This window comes from Acomys minous (genome assembly GCF_964271855.1).
Source record: "Acomys minous genome assembly, chromosome: 1".
NCBI lineage: Eukaryota > Metazoa > Chordata > Mammalia > Rodentia > Muridae > Acomys > Acomys minous.
In genome coordinates, this window is record NC_140483.1 from 133,047,851 (window position 1) to 133,060,208 (window position 12,358).

Below are 12,358 nucleotides of genomic sequence, written 5' to 3' on the forward strand. Positions count from 1 at the left end.
CAGAGAAACACAGGGAAACACAAGGTTAGGAACAAAAGAGGAAGTTATAAAGACGATATAAAAGAAATAGTAAGACTGTTGTAATTGTGAAATCAACTGTAATTTATTTTCAGTATTAAAAGCCACTGTGAGAAACAGGTTTCATTTAGGCACAAAACTTCTTTTAAGTGGAAGTTACCCAGAAACTCTGTCCTAGAAAAATAAATCAGAATGCACTCTCAACACACATCTTTGAGTTAAGCTAACTAATTCTTCTGTGACATCTATACATGTTCTGTTTCTGTTTGTAAAAAAACTGACAAAAACAGATGAACGTAGTTAGAACCATGACTGGACCTCTCATTGAATTGCTACTCCATAAGGTTTATAAACACTTCCCAGTTGACATTTTCTTGTTAACAACTATGCTTAAATCAGCCTTTTTAAGGAAAAAAAAAATAACATGAAGTTGGGTGGATAGAGAAGGGGTTCTAGGAGGAGCCGAAAGATGGAAAAATATGGGATAATATTCTGTATGAAATTCTCAAAGAATAAATAAATAAATAAGATTGTTACATACTCTTACCATCAGAGTGAAGTTAACAAAATATTAAAGCTTTTGAAAAGTTAATATATGTTTACAGGAAAAAGTTTATTTTTTTCTGTTTATATATAAATGAATCAAGATAGTCATGTGATGGAAAATATAACCCTTGACCTGATGTCTTCTTTTTTTTTTGTAAATAATCACATTAATAAAAGTACTCTTCTTTTTTTCTTTTATTTGTACATTTCACATTTATCTGATAATTTTATGTCCATGACCTGGTAGTGAGCTCAGTAGTTAACAGTATTTAATAATCAAGCATACTCTAGGTGTTAGAACCAACTCTCTCATCAGTGTTTAAGACAGGACATTAACCTTATTTTTGGAACTAAATAATATAATTAAGATCCTAAGAAAAAGATATGCTTCATGGAGAACAACATTAGTCTATTGAATTCAAGAGCTTATGGCATAAGCAATGATCTGTTTTGCTTTTTTTGTATGTTCTCAAAGTTTTTCTTTTATATTTATGTTTCTTTATGAATATAGGACTCTCACATAGATTTTTTACTGTTCCTCTGAAACTCATATTGTTTTTCTAAAATAATATCATTTATCAGTTTCAGATGTATAAAATATCTTGAAATCTTGATCAAATATAAGGTGTCAGATACAGAATACTCAGAAGAAGAGAGGATAGAATTGCCTTTTAGTTATCTAAATTTAGGTGTACATTTGAAAAAAACCACACACACAAACATTGTATTTGCAACTGCTTAAAGAATATAAATTGGCAGATATATTGGGCCAAAGGGTGAAGAAGATGCTCCAACATTATAGGGAGTTTTGGGTGACTATTCAGGTAGCAAACTATCTCTTTCATCTTCTCATTTGGAAACTTACTAAACTGCACTCCCAGCATACTCAGGTAATCAAGTTTATTCCTTCTCAAGTCTCTGATGGAGTTGAAGACCAAATGGCTTAGTTTTATAATGATGCTTAGTAGTTTAGAGGTTAAGATGTTTTTAGGTCTAGATAGGTGTTTTAAGTTGATAATGACAAAGATGTGATGGAGATTCATTTACATTCAGAAATTTAGATGCACCAAGACAGGAAAGATGTCTTCTTCAAGGCTGTCAAGTACAAATATCCAAAACACTAAGAATATAACATTGATATAATTCCTCATTGTGTCATGGTTCTTCTTGCTTATAGATAATCTTTTGTATATATGTGTAATAATATAAATGTAAATGTAAAAAACAACTTTAAAAAAGAATATGATGTGTGAATTATAAAGGGTGGTTAAGTGTGTGTGTGAAAATTGTGGACATTTCATTCTAGAGCATTCCCTGTATGGATATATTGACATAAAAAATTACAATTTTCTCTCAAAGCTACATACAGTCTCAAAATCAGTAACTGAACAAAAAAAAAAACACTCACATATATTATATCTAAGAAAAATGCACATCTATTATTTCTAAGAATCTCTTATTTAACCTTAGACTACAGTAAGGTTGAGTAGGAATTATAAAGGAACTTTTGATATTTCTATGAAAGTGATATTGCAAATACTTTGTGCCAAAGTTTATAGCATGTAGAAAAACAACAGTACTTAGGACAAAGTTTACAGGTACAGGTTCTTGGAAATGAATTGTTTGATCAACCTAAGAAGTCTGATTAAGAACAATGAACAAAGCTAAATAAAACAAACAACAAACAAACAAAAACAGTGAAGGAAATGAAAGAGGAAAAGACAAAAAAATATTACTGAAGTTGAGAACTTAAATTTGAGTTGATTCATAATATCACAATGTCTGGAAATATCAATATGAAACTTAGTCAAGACAGAAAATAAGAAATCTAGGTTAAAGGCTGGACGTGAGGTGCACACCTTTAATCCCAGCACTCAGGAGGCAGAGGCAGGTGGATCTCTGAGTTTGAGGCCAGCCTGATCTACAAAGTGAGTCCAGGACAGCCAAGGCTACACAGAGAAATCCTGTCTCAAAAAACAAACAAACAAACAAAAGAAAAAAAAAGAAATCTAGGTTAAATAACAAAGGGTAAATAATGACTGGCTTCATGTAGATTAAAATTAAGAATGGTATTGAGTGTTATAAAATAATATATGTAAAAACTGGACAAAATAAATGATTGAGGTTTGAGCCAGTTGTGAAGAACAAATATTGGCATAAGGAAAAAATCCCACTTAAAATAGAATTTGTTAAAGAAAAGGAATTCAGAAATAACAACTGAGAACAAGCAGAAAGCCTCAACAGGACTGAAGGACTCAGATCAGTAACTCAATAAACAGGGCTTGTTATCACAGCTAAAAAAAATAAAAGAATCACATTAGAAAACAGAAATATTAAGGATACATTTTTTATCATACAAAGCCAGTTACAATCTCATTTAAATATATCAGAATATATTTTAAAAGGTCAATTTCACTTAATATTACAGACAAAATTACAAAATTAGCAAAAAGAGACTTGTAAATATATCAGAATGCAATTCCAGAACATGTTTATGGAAGTGTAGTTACATGTGCTTCTGTAGAAGTCATGGAGTCAAAACATATTTAACAGTTTGAAGAAATCTTGATGGAAGTCTTGAGCAACTAGCTAAAATGATCTCCTGTGGTATAACAATTGGTGCTGCTTACAGTATATGACCAGGTAACAGTGATGACAAGCACCATTCAATAGCTGCCATTTTTGCCAGTCCTCATGAACGTGCTGTAGAGAAGGCCATCTGTCAAACCTTCTTCACAGATGAGCAAAAAAAAGTCTGGATACTGGTGAGAGAAATGAGAAACTATGACAAATCGGAATCTTCTTGAAGTTTGGTGATTACACTTTGAGTCTCTGAGCTTATTTGGATAAGAATATATTCCATTCTTATTTTAAAATGGTAATAATATATAGAACAGAATTCAATAATTGCCTAAAACTGTGTGATAAAGGCAGCTTTGGAGATGATTGTTCACCACTTGGGCATTATCTCCATGTTGTGGCTACTGGGTTTTATTGCCTTTTCCACATAACCCATAGTCATGTAAACTTGGAAGAAATCACTACTCTCATATCAGTAGGAAGTCTTCAGTCAATATATATTTTTTTCATGACTGTAGTAACATTTATTTTTACTTCGCATTGTGTGTGTGTGTGTGTGTGTGTGTGTGTGTGTGTGTGAGAGAGAGAGAGAGAGAGAGAGAGAGAGAGAGAGAGAGAGAGAGAGAGAGAGAGAGAGAGAGAGAGAAGACAGAGAGACAGAACTTTTTATCCTTGGTTTAAAAAAAAACTTGATCAATGCATACCAAATCGAAAAGCCAAAAGTAAACTATTGGAAAATTGATGGAGTGCTAAGTTAGAAATAGTTTAAAATACACTTGTGATAAGGTGAACCTTTGCCTTAGTACTTTTGAAATAAAGCTTGTAAAATGTGAGAATTATCAATTTGCTGTTATGCTATTATTCTCTTGCTACAGATCAGGAATTAGAGTTCTTAGCCAAAACTCCCGCAATAGTAGATCTTTTGTGATTATTCTACAGATTATTGTAATTTCTATTTAAGTACCCAATCCACACAAAATTCTTCTCTAAAATGTAAAATACTGCTCCTTATTAATTATAATTATCTCCTTAAGACAATTATAAATAACTCCTTAATACTTAACCCCTAATTAATTATAATTATTAACATCTAGATAACATATATAATAATATATGAAATTCCTGAAATTAGGGTCCTCTTTACAGTTTATGGAGACTTTCTTTTTTAGGAACATTATTCTAAATATTGGTTGGTTTTTAACTATGTGGGTATAACTATTCTCTCTCTCTCTCTCTCTTTCTCCCTCCCACTCCCCCTCACACAAACACACACACACACTTCGTTCATGCATTGAATAATCCATTGTGCCTTGTGCCTGCTATAAAAGCATTATGTTCTTCAACTGTATCCTGGTTTCATATTGGACAATTACTTCTGCTGGGAAAACTTGTAGGAACTACAGAAAAAAATCTTGTTCTTTCTACAGACAGTGCTGATTAGGGGAGTCAGATGGAGCATGGAGAAGTCTGTGTCTGAGGATCACAGTGGGCTCCTTGGTGAATTATGGATTAATACATCTACTTTGGGCTTACCTTTGATTTTGGTTTTCCTCAGTCCCAAGAGCTATACTATAACCATCTAACAGTTTGACTTGTGTTATATTACTTATAATTATTTTATGGCAGTAATTAGACCAATGCAAAAAAGGAATAATAACCTTCACTTTAAATAATCAGAAAAAACAATTTATATAAACTAACCTCTAAACCAATTCTTTTCTTTCCCCTCAATATGTAAAGTCTTTATCTTGAACCTTTCAAAAATATATACATAATTATCTGGATTAAAATTTTGTAAAGTATAGAATATGTACATTTTTACAACTGGAATGTATCACATCACTTTGTATAAATAAATACCCGTCATGATTTCAGGTCTGCTTAGAAACTTGTCAGTGCTTTCTAAACAGAAACTATTATGTATATGGTGAGCTAAGAGAGCATCCACCTTCCAAGAATATCACGATCTGTTAGTAGCATCCTATCCTATTAGTTCAGGGTTACTTAAAGTCCAAAGAATACAGTATTAAGTTTTTTATATTGCTTTTTTCCCTCATTTTGCTTTCCTACCATTTTTTTTACACTACAAACACATAGACATTTTAAAATAAAACACTGTTCTTTCATTGTATACTAAATTATACAGTGCCTTATACTATAAAGCTGTGTATATTCATGACTTCTCCTTCAGGGTCCCTTGAAACTTCAAATTGTCTTGAGCCTTTTTCATGGGCTTCAGTTCCCACAGGTCTCTACATCTGATGCCGAGCTGCACACTTCTGTCTTGTAAGAGACACCGTTTACTTTTTGGCAAAAGACACTGGTTGATTTCTGGAATGCTCTCAAATTTGTGTCTCTGATCCTATGTCAAAGATTCTTAAATCTAATCTCTGTGTTTCCATTAGTAAACCTTTGTTTTGCTTCCGTGGACTCTGGGGAGTTTTCTACTAAAGTACGGTAGTAAGGACAGGGTCACCGGGTCTCCGCCACGGTCACTGGTGCTTTTCCTAAATCTTCTTCAGAATGGTTTCCAGGGGAGATTTTTGTCTTTAGGCAACTTAGTCAATGGCTTTAAAAAAAAAAAACAAAAAACCCTGCCCCCTTTCCTTTTTGTTTTCACATAGTTGTTTCTATTAATGAATGTGTTAACAAATGCCATTTTTCATGCGCTATCAACTCCTTTGTTGCGTTGCTTTTTATGTTCATTCCCTTTGAATTTTTTAAATTCAGGGTTCAACCTCTTTTACTTTGTTCTCTCAGCCACTCTCTCTCCTATCACTACTTCTTAATCACTGTCTTTATACACATTAGAAGCGCCATTGACCAGCTTGAGCTATAGTCACATCAGATTTGACACAGAGCCCAAGAGTAGTCTGGCTCATACTCCCTAGGGGATGCTGTAGACACACAGTTGGGGGTCCTTCACTTTTTTTTCTAGAACATACTTTGTGGTGCCCCTGGAAGGCAGCAGCTTTTATAACTGGTTTGTCTTTGCTAGCTTTCACTATGATTATTACCAGATTTTAAATCAGACCTAATAGTCCATGAAGCACAAGAAAATATCACACACACCCACACACACACACCTCATTTTACTTTGCTATATTCATATTTCTTATTTTAATAATAAGACAGAGTAGAACTCACCCAATCAATTCTCTTTGGCAGTCCTTCCTCCTTTACATCTAGACCTGTTCCCCACCAAATGCTATCTTTTAGGTTTTTGTTGCAATATTTGATTTATTTATTTAAGACAAAAACACCTAATCTTTCTTGTGTGGAATACTTACACTGCTTCTAATATCCACTTGGAATTGACTTTTTTAATTTTTATTTTAAATTATATATAAAAACATAAAATTGTACAAGGTAATGGGATGCCTGCCATGTCATATTCAATAAATCATGTAATGTTTCAATTAGATTAAAGTATATCAAACATTTACTATTTCTTTATAGTAAAAACTTTCAAAGTCTTTTCTCCTTTTTCAAATGTCTAGTACATTACTGAGTTACCTGTATGTAGTACTATACTGTAGCTGTACATATCACTGTACTGTACAGTAAGGTAATGGCTAGACCTAAACAATTTCTACATATTTTGCAGCAACTTCTTAGCTGTGGATACGCCTTTCCTCATTTTTTCACTCCTTCTCACTCCTGTCTCTATGTAGCCACCAGGTTCTTGTCTCCTTCTAGGAGGTAGACATTTTTATAATCTAAATATAAGGAAGATCACACATTATCTGTTTTTCTGCTGGTACTCACTAGTGACCCTTTGAATCTGTTCACAGAATTAGTTCCTATACTCTGCAAGTCATGGTCCTTAGACCAAAAAATTCACCCTTGCATCTTGACATTAAGAAAATAACATGCCAACAAGAAGTTCACAATAAACCTCAAAAAATAAAGGTTCTCCCTTAACTCCTGATCCCTTCCTGTCTCCTTCAGCCCCTTTCTTCCCCCTTCAAGACACTACTTCAAGAAGCTACCATTTCTTTTCCTGGAGATAAGTCACACAAACTGGAAGCCCCTTCCTCAAACAAAGATACATCCTCTTTCCCCATGCTGCTATAATATTTCATGCTCCTTTGTTTTGGAACTGATGGTAAAAAACTTCTTTGACCTACCTTGTCATTTAGTAGGTCAGAAGATACCCATTTCAGAAGGGTCCTGTCTTATAGAGAAGAAGCATGCTTCAGAGGCTACAAAGAACTTGAATGGCCTTGCCTGGCAGGGTTCCTGTGTTGTCTAAGCATTAGATTGCAACCTCTTGTCCAATCATGTCTCTGGTGATGCCCATGTTTCATTAAAATATATGTAAAAATGGATACCTTACCATTGATGTTTATATGCTTACGTTTAGGATTCTCTTGCCTTATACAGTCATCACTGGATAAGAGTTATGAGCCTCAGTGTTCACCATCATCCATGATATCTACCCCTATAGTAGCACTCGGGATACATTAGAAGCGTATATTTTCCCAAGAAAGCATATTGCTGTTCTGTTGGAATTAGAAAATGGAGTAAGGAGCAGCAATCCCCCCACAGGGTTTTTTTGTGTAGCCTTGACTGTCTTGGACATGATTTGCAGACCAAGGTGGTCTTGAACTCACAGAGGTCCACCTGCCTCTCTCTTCCTGAGTGCTCAGATTAAATGTGCATGCCACCACGTCTGGTGAGCAGCAGTCTTTTAAAGACCCTTGTAGGTGAACACTGCAGTTCAAGGACCCCTGTTGTAGAGTGACATCTCAAACCCCTAGTCACAACATACTTCTAGTTCAAGCTTCTTAATTCCAATGGTGTTTAAAATAAAGCTTAAAATAGCCATATGTAGCATGGTAATGGGGCCCTCTCTGTGTCTTTAACCTCAATTTCTCCACTGTTGCATTCTTTGTAATCTCTTGCTTGTCGTTGTATCACCTGGCATTCACTTCTGTGAAGGTTTCCTTCCTCTGCTTCTGAGTTCCTGTTTTTCAGGCTGCATTTCTCAGTTTTTCTCAAAGGTATTATGGAAGGGACTTCTAATGACTGTCTCAAGAATACTGCATCAGAGCTCCTAATCACAGATTTCCCCCAATTTCTTTATCACCACCTAGTATGAATGTACTATCGTGACATTAACTAATTAATTAGATATTGTTCTGGGATTTTAAATTATCACTGAGCTATATCCCACAGGCTTCTTTTCACTTATTTTTCATTTTTTATTAATTAAAAATTTATATATACATTCATATTATTATACACATATACAATAAACTACCTAGAGAAAGAAGAACCATGAAACACCAGAAATTATATAAATGTTACATTCATAGTGTTTTGGCCATTTGTATTTAGCAGCCTTGAAGAAAACATCTTTCCTACCTTGGTGCATCTAAAATTCTGAATGTAAGTCAGTATCTATCATATCTCATTATTATCAACTTAAAACCCCTATCTAGACCTAAAAACATCTTAGCCCCTAAACAACCAAGATTAATTGTAAAACTTAATTATCTGGTCTTCAACCTCATCAGAGACTTGCAAAGGAATAAAATTAATTACCTGAGTGAACTGGAAGTGCAGGTTAGCAGTTTCCAAAATAAAAAACTAACGGACAGTTTGCTACCTGCACGTTCACCCATAACTCTCTGTAACATTGGAGAATCATCTTCAGCCTTCTGGACCAATATATCTGACAGACATATTTGTGAGTCAGGAACTATTGAGCGCTTGCTAACCCTGTCTTGGCAGAGTTTAGCCTTCGATTCTGCCTGTATGCAAGCTTGCCCATTTTTAGGCAGAATTCTGTCTGTGGTAGAAAGGAGGACAATTTGCCCATTGGCTTGTTTGCCACATTTGAAGCCATCTCCATAAGGAGGTTCTTTGATGCTCATCATCTTCTTTATGATAGGCGGGTTGTTGCCAGGAGTTAACCTGTCTCATTGTTAATGAATCTTTAAAGTAATAAAAACATGTTTAAATGACATATTCTGTATGCCTTAGGTTTTTTTGGGAAGACCTTATCTAATGGTTTTACCTTATCTTTCTGTAGAATCATACTTATCTGTTACCCTAAGATATATATTCTTGTGATAAAAATAAACTAGTAATTGATATGACCATGATTTGATCAACTAACAATTAACTTGTATAACTTATTTATCCTAAGCCATCTGCAATAAAGACAGAATGTCTATGCACTGATAGTACTTCTTGTTGGCTACAGAAACCCTGTGAATTATTAGATGCCATTTTTCATATGGTATAAATGAAGATTTACTGATGTCTTTTTTCGGCTCTTACAAAGAACAGAGAAACAGCCTTAATTGTTCTGTGCATGACACATACCTTATACATTTATACTTTTTAGGACTGTATAATGCTTGTGAGAAATTATGTTTTCAGAACAAAAGAAATGGACACTGTCCTTGGATCAGACATGGCAGGATTCATTCCTCTCAGAATGTTGGACACTGACATCTTGCATCCTTCATACTCCAGCACCAAGGGCTTCAGTTGCTGTTCCTCATCGGAACAGGACAGCTCCCAGGGTAGCTTCAAAGAAAGCTTCCAATCCCAATTGTTCTAGCATTTCAGACTGTCCCACACAGGACTCTAAGTAAGGCTGGAGTTTCTCAACATTTAGAAACTGGAACACAAATTCTATTCCTAGCTTGTTTACCCATCCTTCCCAGTTTCATTTGGGCCCCTACAAAGGTATTATTTGTCCCAAATTAGCCAGAAGAAACCTTAAGGGAATGACATGCCATTTCCCTTAGGGGGGTTTGGTAGGTTTTTGGTCACTTTCTTGGGAAATAAATGCTTATTTTCAATGAGAGTTGGTTATAAGTTATTATTGGTTGGACTCAGGGATGTCTCTCTTTTCCTTTATCTTCCATTCTTATGTAAATAGGAGTTGAAAAGAAAGAAGGGGGAATATACAAATATATAGGGATTATAGGACAAAAGGGAATCTACTCTTCAACTTAATGCCTTATTTGTTACTAACAAGGTTATTTTTAATTCCCTCGTATAGAATTCTGTATACAAATGAAAAATAAATTTAATTTTTAGATACATTGGAATAGAAATCAAGTTTAAAATTATTCTTCACACATATTATATATATTTCTACTCTGATATGCAGTATTGTACCCACACAACTCAATTATAATACAAGGTTTACCTTTACTTTCAGGACTTCTTTCCACTTCTTATTTTAAGACTAGATTTCCATAGATAACTCAGGCTGGCCTTGAACTCATTCTGTCATCCTTTCATGCCTTGGACCTGCATCTCCTTCTGCCTCAGCCTATCAGCTAAGAGGGATTTTAGATCTGTGCCACCAAGCTTAATTTTCATTATGAATAGACTTCAATAGCTCAATGTCATTCCATGTAGATGTTTTTTATAGTACATGTCATATTTGCACTGTGAGGAGGAAGTTCACATGTTTGTATATTTGATGCTGCTGCTCCTGTTCAACTGGAAGTAGGCTCATAAGGTAGAGACATCCATTTTCCACTCAGAGTATAATTTCTAGAGTCTAAATTACACAGCATATTCATGCTCTTAACATTATGTTTCGTGGAAAAGTAATTTTCTTTTTGTTAAAAAATAAATGTCATGCGGCATCAACCCTACTCAGAGAACTACAGGCAACAAAGGAATGCCGAGAGCAGGAGAAACAGCCTTCTTCAGGGATGAGCATACCAACTGGTTAGTCAACATTAAATGGAAAGCCTTGAAAACTTACATGCAAGTAGTGTTATGTGTACTGAGCAGGGCATATTTACATATTTAGGAACTCTCTCTCTCTCTCTCTCTCTCTCTCTCTCTCTCTCTCTCTCTCTCTCTCTCACACACACACACACACACACACACCATACACACACGTGCAACAACAACAACAACAAACAAACAAGCAAAACAAAAACATATAACAACAATTAAAAAAAAGCCAGCTGTCTCCTGTACTCTCACCTTCCAGCTACTAGTTACTAAGTTTCTGTGGCTCTTACAGAACCTGTCACCTGAGTCAAATGTGTCACTGACAAAGCAGCTTTGAGTTTGCTGAGATGATGATCCCAGTTCTATGAGAAGTTCCTCTTAACTTAATTTCTGATCCACATTATAATGGAAGGCACAGAAAACACAAGAAACCAACCCATTGGTCCTCTTTTGCCTCTCCCTGTACTATTATTTATAAAATAAAGTCCTTTTTTAGTACGTGAGTGTTAATTTTTCTTTCACTTGTGTCAGCTTAGGAAAGCCTACAGGAATGTCACCCATTATTTCTGTGTGTATCTGTGAGGATGCTTTTGAGACAAAGTAATATGTAATAATAAGTGGGCTGAGTAAATAAATGAGCCTCAATGTAGTTTTGAAATTTGAATAAAAGGAAAAGCTACCTGCACAGCTGGTTGACTACAGGCATTGTCTTTCATGCTTTTCAGGCCTCTAAACCTGTAAGAGAATCTACATCATTGGACACCCTCTCTTAGGCCTTACATTATTCCAAGGTGTCTAGTTGGCAGACAGTGTATTGCGAAACTTCTCAGCCTTTAAAATAATGTGAGGCAATGTCTTACAGTCCATTTCTGGGTATATAACATAAGATAAAATATTTACATAATAAATATTTTTCTCTAAAATGCATATAAGAGAATTGCATGACCCAAAAATTATGAAAGGAAGCACTATCAGGTATATTAAAGACTAAGTGATTCCAAGCACAAATTGTGAAAAGAGGGACAATTGACCTATAGAGGTAAACACTGGATTCAGGAGGCATAGCACTGATAACATTTCTGCACATGGCCAACCTTTGCAGGCTGATTATTTTTATAAACGATGTGAACTAATTAGCACCAGTTGTAAAGGTCTTATAGAAACTACTTCACTGCAGATAATGAAGAGCACTTGAACCTCCACGTAAAAGTTGCAAGGAGCAAACAAGACAGAAGGAACTGAAAAGAAAAATGAGCAACAAAGAAGCCCAAATATAAGGTGAGGAAAGCAAATTCAAAGAGATTTCCACAAAGAGCGGGTTTAAATAGCTTAGAGCTGAAGAATATAAATGCGACCCAATTAACATATTTTTTATTTTCATGTATGTGTGAGTAGTACATGTGTGAGGGTAGATGTATGTGCAAATACAATGTCTCCCGTGTCTTCATGTGTGGAGACCAGAAGCCCACATTCAATATATTCCTTGTATCTTGTT

General features: G+C 34.9%; 1 protein-coding gene across 3 annotated transcripts in view; it reads right to left on the bottom strand.

Annotated features, from left to right (window-relative positions):
• FUT9 (fucosyltransferase 9) overlaps positions 1–12,358 on the bottom strand; it is a 400,579-nt gene that overhangs the window by 199,140 nt on the left and 189,081 nt on the right. The gene's annotated exons all lie outside the window — the stretch shown is intronic.